Consider the following 7,339-nt stretch of genomic DNA (forward strand, 5'->3'; position numbering starts at 1 on the left):
TCATAATGGAGGGAGGGTGGGGTAGGGGAGATATGAGGAGCTGATATCAAGGGCTCAAGTAGAAAGAAAATGTTTTGAAAATGATGATGGCAACCTACATACAAATATGCTCGACACAATGGATGCATGTATGGATTGTGATAAGAGCTATAAGAGCCTCCAATAAAATGATTATTTTTTAAAATCATGCACTTTCCCAATGTAAATACAATTTATAAAAATAATCCCCATGTTTTGCTCTGCTCATATAGTTTGTGCTTTAAAAAGCATGTACACACACAAAGCTACAGATACTAAAAAGCTGAGATGAGGAAGGAATTGTTTTTTGGGTTTGTTGTTGTTGTTGTTGTTTTAGAAAAACCAAGTGTGAATGAATATGCCTTCATCGTTTTGAAATTCTTGGTTGCATACTTCATTGGTGAGCAATTCCAAAGTCTGATTCGGAGTTTGATTTATTTCCTTTCTTGTTTTAATGCCTGCCATGTGTGAAGTGGCGCCAAAGATAAGGAGGGCACCATTGACTACTTAATTAATCATGAAACTTAATTTTCAGTCCCATCCACCAATGATGCATAGATTTCTCTTTAAATACTTTTACGCTCGCATTGGAATTCTCTGCAATCTGAGGCTTATTAGCAGAGATAATTTTAAGCCACTCGAGTCTTTTAGAAGCAGCCGTGGTCGTGCAATGGAATGGTCAAAAGGTTGGAGGGTCAAGGCTGCCCTGCGAATCTTCAGAAGAAAGACCTGGTGACCTGCTTCGATGAAGTTCACAGTCAGGAAAATGCTATGGGACCATTCTACTTCTCACGTGGTGTTGCTCTGGGTCCAACATGACTTGACTGCACCCAGGAGGCCATTTTATAGGCATTCAAATAGGAGAACTTTGACTTTCAATCCATAAATCCATAGAAAGAGGCTCTTCTAAAGATGGCAGTGCTGGGCTCTCGCCCAAGAGGCTTGTTGCTGTTATTGTTTGGTTCCATCCAATTGATTGTGACTCGGAGTCAGCCTGTGTGTTACAGAACAGCCCTACACAGTTTTCTGGAGGCCTGGTGGCATAGTGGTGAAGCATTAGGCTGCGTTCTGTAAGTTAGCAGTTCAAAACCACCAGCCGCTCCATCAGAGAAAGATGAAGATGCGGCTTTCTACTGCCATCACCAGTTACCATCTCAGAAACCCACAGAGGCAGTTCTGCCCTGTCCTGTGGGGTCATTATGAGTGAGCCTCGGCCCGATGGTGAGTTTGGTTGGTTTGTGACAGTTTTCCTGGCTGCCATCTTTACGGAACCAGATCACCAGCCTTTCTCCCTCAGAGCAGCCGAGGGGGGTTGACGCGCCCCCTTTCAGTTAGCAGCCAAGCACTTCGATGTGGCACCATCCGAGCGTCTTCTAATAGAGACCCAGGTTCCAAACCCAGCGGGCAAATCGTAGCGACTGCGTGACTATTTGTTCAATAGAAGCTTCGAAACAGAAGTGGATTGAAGCGGAATCCCTGAGGAGACAAGGCAGTAGAACACGGAGGTTCTTCGGGCAAAGAGTGGCTGGATGGACCCCTGGAAGGGGTCAATAAAGACGGGGTCACCCCAACCCTGGTTTTGGAAGGAGAGTGAGGCAGCAGACGCTGGTGATGGGTTGGACCAGGAGGATTGATAGAAGCCTCTGTCAAAGAGGACCACCACACGTAAAGATGGCTCCCCGATGCTGGCTGGTGGAACTCGTTGATAGTGATCGAATCTGTTGAGTGTGCCATGAGTGGGAGATGAGTGAAGGATCTCTTTATAACTGACCATCAAGTATCCATGACTCCACTTGAGAAATAGACCCACCTGGGCCCAGCTGTTTCTCACCAAATCCTCTGCCACCTACATCCAAACCCTCACGGAGTTTGCACAGCAGCCCCTTTGCTTTAGTTGTGGACGCCCCCTCGTCTGCACTGCAGTGATGGGGAGCATTGTGAACATCAGGCTGCCTGAGCTGTAATTTACTTACAGTAACATTGACACTTTTCAGATGTACATTTCTATGGGTTTTGACAAATACATACAGCCCAGAAACGACCTCAAGAATCGAGATGTAGAGTATTACCACTTAATTAAAAAGAAAATGCCAACGGGTGTATTTTAAAGCATCCATCAGGATCAAACAACTAGAATGATCAAAGCTTCTATTGGCTTACCTTTGAGAAATAAAACCCACCGTCATTCTCAGTACCTGTGCAACCCAGAGTACATGGCCCTGCCACTCACTGTACCTCTGCTCTCAACACCTCCTATGCTTCTCCTTGGGAATTCTACCTCAGACAAATGAGTCTCCTTGTTATTCCTGGACATCCCAAGCCCATTCCCACCCCAGGGCCTTTGCACTGCCTTCAAATAGCTTCCAGGCTTTCTGTCTAACTTCATTCTCATTTCTGTTGCAAATGTAGACACACACACACACACACACACACACACACACCAAACACACACATACATCTCCTTAGCAGAATTTCTCCTTCTACTTAATCTTTACTCCTAATTAATACGTACATGTATGCTTGTTCATTACTAAAATGCAAGCTCCACTAACCAAGGCATGCCTTATTCAGTTGTCTGTTGTAGTTCCAGTCACATGTGAAGGTAAAAATAAAAATGGACAGATGGGTGGATGGACAGAGAGACAGATGGATGGCTGGATAGCTAAACCATTAGAGATAACAGAGCGAGGCTGTTCTGGGCTGATTCCTTACCAGCTCCGCCTCTAGAGGTGGAAGCGAGGTTCCGATGTCCACTTTGAATCTTGTAGACAGCTAGCAAACTTTCCAATGTAATAAGGCTTATATCAAGGCTTTAAGCATGCAATCTAAGCTGATTGGTTTTACTAAAGGGGAAGGGGAAGGGAACCCAAAAGGCTGAACTTTGCGTGTCTGCAAGGACCCCATTTTGTCCTATGAGAAAAAGGTATCGTCAACACTTCATTTATCTGCTCTTCCCTGTCACCTCTTTTGCTCACAACTTGGTCTTCTTGTGATTTTTGCACCCTCTGGAATTTGCACCTCCCAAATAAACAAGCCCTCTTTCTCCCGAGCTGCCATAATGAAGCTCGTTTTATTGAATATCTGGAAATGGCCTCCATCGCTTAATTAGGGCATGTGGTCTAGTTTGCATTCGGCATTTCACATATTATGTCTTTTTTATTTTTCCCAGAATTATTTTTGTGGAGCTTTTAAGAAAGACATTCTGTTAGCAAAGGGCAGTTTGCTGATTATAATTACCGAGTTTTTCTCCTGAGTACCCTTCTGGGCAAATATATTCAGTTATATGGCGATGACTGTTGTCTGGGCTTATTATTTTTATTAGGCAATGCATAAAATAGGGACATTTATTATATACATAAACTGTCTAGTCCTCAACTATTTTAAAGAGAGGAAATAGGCCACCAAGTTGATTTCAACTCAAAATGACCCAATAGGGAGTAGCTCTGTCTCTTTGGTTTTCCAAGATTTGAAGTCTAAATCCTAAAGCAGAGAGCCTCATCTTTCTCCACTAGATTGGCTGGCAGGTTTCAACCACTGGTCTTGTGGTTGGTGGCTCAATTTGTGACACACTATACCACCAGCCCTCACTGCCACTGAGTCAATGATGACTCATAGCGAACCCCTGTAGATTTCCAACACTGTAACCGTTTATGGGAGTAGAAAGCCCAATCTTTCTCCTGAGGAGCTTCTGGTGGTTTCAAACTGCTTACCATGCAGATTGCAGCCCAATTAGTAACCACTATACCACCAGGGCTCCATTAGAGCTCCTTCTATTAAAAAAACTCAAACTCACTGCCAGCGAGTTGCTGCCAACTCATAGCAACCCTATAAAACAGGGTGGAATGGCCCCAGTGGGTTTCCAACACTGTAACTCATTGACAGTAGAAAGCCTCCTCTTTCTTCTGAGGAGAAGCTGGTGATTTTGAAGTGCTGACCTTGTGGTGAGCAGTCCAGGGCATAACCCACTACACCACCAGGGCTCCATAGGAAGAGGAAAGGGGAAGAGGAGGCCTCCTATAACTTGGAAAGAAAGAGAGACATGCGGCCACTCATCATCTACCAAGCACGTGAGGCGTCCCAGGGGAAAATGCCAGAGTTGAACCCCAAGGGCTTCCAGCCAAGACGGATGGATTTCCACTCGTGGAGGGCAACAGTCAAGGCCAGGGCTCTGAGCGCCGCTCTTTGGGGCTGTATTTCAGATTCGGTAGAAATGGGAAGCTGTCACTTTCCTCAAGCATTCAGTGCCTCCACACTCCAGAAGGAAATTGGAAATGTCCTTCCTTCCCCACACTTTAATTGAACATTTCTGAGGAAATGGATCACCTGCACCAAAGTCCCCTCGGTATAATTACGACACCCAAACAATTAAGGCAGTGTCCCTAAAAAGGAAAACCTAGTGATTTATTTGGCATTTTTCAAATTAGAGCAGGATTGTTGCATTTGTCTGGCCCATGCTGAAATATGAAGGGGGTGAAGTTGGGGGAAATGAGGAAAACAAGGCCCTGTCATTTTGAAACAGCAGCTGAATCATATCCAGCGCCTGCTTTAAAACACCCTTTAAAATCCCCCCTCCCACTCTCGCACTGTCGTTGAAAGTTTAAAGGTATAAATCAATTGCATTTCTCGGGTGGTGAGGTGGGTACCTGTCAAAAAATGTGCAGGCATACTCTTTGGTGAATAAATGCTACTCCCAGGAATCTATTCTTCAGATACAGTTGCACAAATTCCCAAAGATAACTGAGCATCAATATAGCCAACGATGTTCATTGCGAAATTATTTTTTTTGCAAAATTATTTATGGAAACAGAATTTTGGAGACAACCTAAGTGTCTATCAAGAGGAAACTGGTATAAATTCTGCTATTGTCAAACAATAGAGCAGAAGAGCTGAAAAACAGAATATACTAGATCTGTAAGTGCTCATTTGAACAGATACGCAGCATATCTTTAAGGGGGAAGGCAGGGAGTTCAATTTATCGGTGGACGCAGGTCAGGAAGGGCGCAAGGCGACCAAGGCCTTCATGAAGGCAAGGCCTGCCTCTTATCCGAGGGGCCACGATTGGAGATATATTTGACTCCACAACCATCCAGGATGAGGCGTTTCTCAGCCACCATGCCTCAAATTTATCAGTATTAACCTTGGGGAAGTCTCGCTTCTTGGATATGTGGATCTTCTGGTGCCCAGGGAACTTGAACTTGGCCTGGCGTCATCACATGCTCCAGCACACACGCCTGGTTTTGAAGCTTCTTGGGGTTGAACAAGATGACCTGGGCAATATGGACCCTAGCCACTGTGCCTTGGGGTTTCCCTAAAGCAGCCCGAATCCCAGTTTAGAGACAGCAGAAATAGTCCAGGCTAGAGCTAGCAAAGAGCAAGGGGCTGTCCCCAAGGTCTCTTAGGGAAGCCGTTACATGCCAACAGGCTGTGTCCATTACCGCGGAGGCTGCTGTTTGAAGCCATTGCACACTGGTCCCGCAGGAAGGAGGACGGTTAACGTCATTGGCTGAAGAAGCAAAGATAAGCCACTGGTAGTTTGACTGTAAAATGCAAATGCTGCCAGCTCCAAACTCTACAGCTAGATTTGCTTCCAAACCCAACTTCCTCACTTACTGGCTGATCACTTGGGCAGGTGGTTTAATCTCTTTTGGATGCAGGTTCTTCTGTCAAATATAGAGAAGAATGTCATTGTCCTCAAAATATGTTTCTTAATTCACAGTGGATACAAAAATGAACTCCAATTGGATCCATTGCCTAAAGCTAAGACCACAGAAGCCTTTTAGAAGAAACACAAGGAAAAATAATAATAACTATTTCTAATATAAGAATAAGTGTTCCTGGGTGGTGGAATGGGGGAGGGAGGGAATAATGGGGAGCTGATATCAAAGAGTTCAAGAAGAAAGAAAATGTGTTGAAAATGATAGTGGCAATACTTATACAAATATGCTTGATCTAATTGAATTATGGTTTGTTATAATATCTGTAAGAGTTCTCCATAAAATGACTGAAATGAGTAAATAAATTAAAAGTTTTAAGGCTCAAGAAAAAAGAAGATCAAGACAAAGAAGAAGAAGAAGAAAACACTAGAGGTAACACTTCAGGACCTTTATTTTGGCAATTAATTCTTAGCTATAACATCAGAATCATATTTCAAATGGAAAATATAGATAAATTGGATTTCATCAAAATGAAAAAAAAAAAGGGACTATCAAAGGAATGTATCCAGAAGGTAAAGAGACAAGCTATAGAATGGGAGGAACTATTTCAGAGCCATACATCTTATAAGATTTAATATTCAGAACTTATGAAGAATTTTTACAACTCAACAACAAAATCCTAATTTTAAGATGGACAAAGAGCTTGCATGGACATTTCTTCAAAGGAGACACACAAATAGGCAATAAGCACATGAAAAGATATACAATGCCATGACTATTTGTTGTTGCTGACGTGGCCTGGGGGTGGTTCGGACTCATAGTGACCATATGTACAAAAGCAAGTAGCACTGCTCTGTCCAGTCCTATACAATCACTGCTACATTTCAACTCGTTGTGATCAATCCCTCCCATCCCGCTTTTTATCGACCATGATGTCTCTCCAGGGACCAGGCCCTCCTGATCACCAGCACAAAGAACATGAGACGAAGGCTCGCTCACCATCCTTGCAGCTGAAGAGCATCTGGTTGTACTTCTTCGCAGAAAGACGTACTCATTCATCTGTCAGTCCATGGGCATATCCAGTAGCCTCTGGCAACACCATCATTCGAAGGCATCACTTTTTCGCCAGTCTTCCTGATTCATTGTCCAGATTTTCAATGCAACGAAAAAGACCATGGCTTGGGTCAGGTGCACCGCGATCTTCAAAGTGACATCTTGGCTTTTTAGCACTTTAGATAAGTCCTCACCGCCCCCCCCCACACACACACCCTCCCCTGGCCAATGTCATATGTCTTCTGATTACCTGACTTCTGTTTCCATGGGCGTTGATTGTGGGTCCAAGTAAAATGAAATCCTTGGCAACTTTCAAAAAGTTGCACCCGTCAGCGTGTTGTCCTATGGTGTTTTGCAGGTTGTTCTGATGCTGGAAGCTGGACCACTAATGTTTCCACCACTAGCAGGGTCACTCACTGTGGAAAAGTTTCTGCAGAGCTTCTAGATGAAGACAGAGTAGGAAGAAGGATTTGGCCACCTACTTCTGAAAGATGGCAAGTGAAAGCCTTATGATTCACAGTGATGCGTCTCTAATACAGTACCGGAAGATGAGGCCCTACACATACAACTGGGGGAGCACTGTCTCCTCAAAGCAGAGTCACCCTCAACGATGT

General features: G+C 44.0%; 1 non-coding gene across 1 annotated transcript; it reads right to left on the reverse strand.

Moving 5' to 3' along the window:
• Positions 1-5,395: 5,395 nt before the first annotated feature.
• On the reverse strand, positions 5,396-5,527 carry LOC115871369. The gene has a single exon (XR_004047246.1). It is a non-coding gene; the product is annotated as a small nucleolar RNA SNORA70 (small nucleolar RNA).
• Positions 5,528-7,339: the final 1,812 nt, after the last annotated feature.

The sequence above is a fragment of the Echinops telfairi genome, unplaced genomic scaffold (genome assembly GCF_000313985.2).
Source record: "Echinops telfairi isolate 266 unplaced genomic scaffold, ASM31398v2 ScPeMD7_5592;HRSCAF=6446, whole genome shotgun sequence".
Taxonomy (NCBI): domain Eukaryota; kingdom Metazoa; phylum Chordata; class Mammalia; order Afrosoricida; family Tenrecidae; genus Echinops; species Echinops telfairi.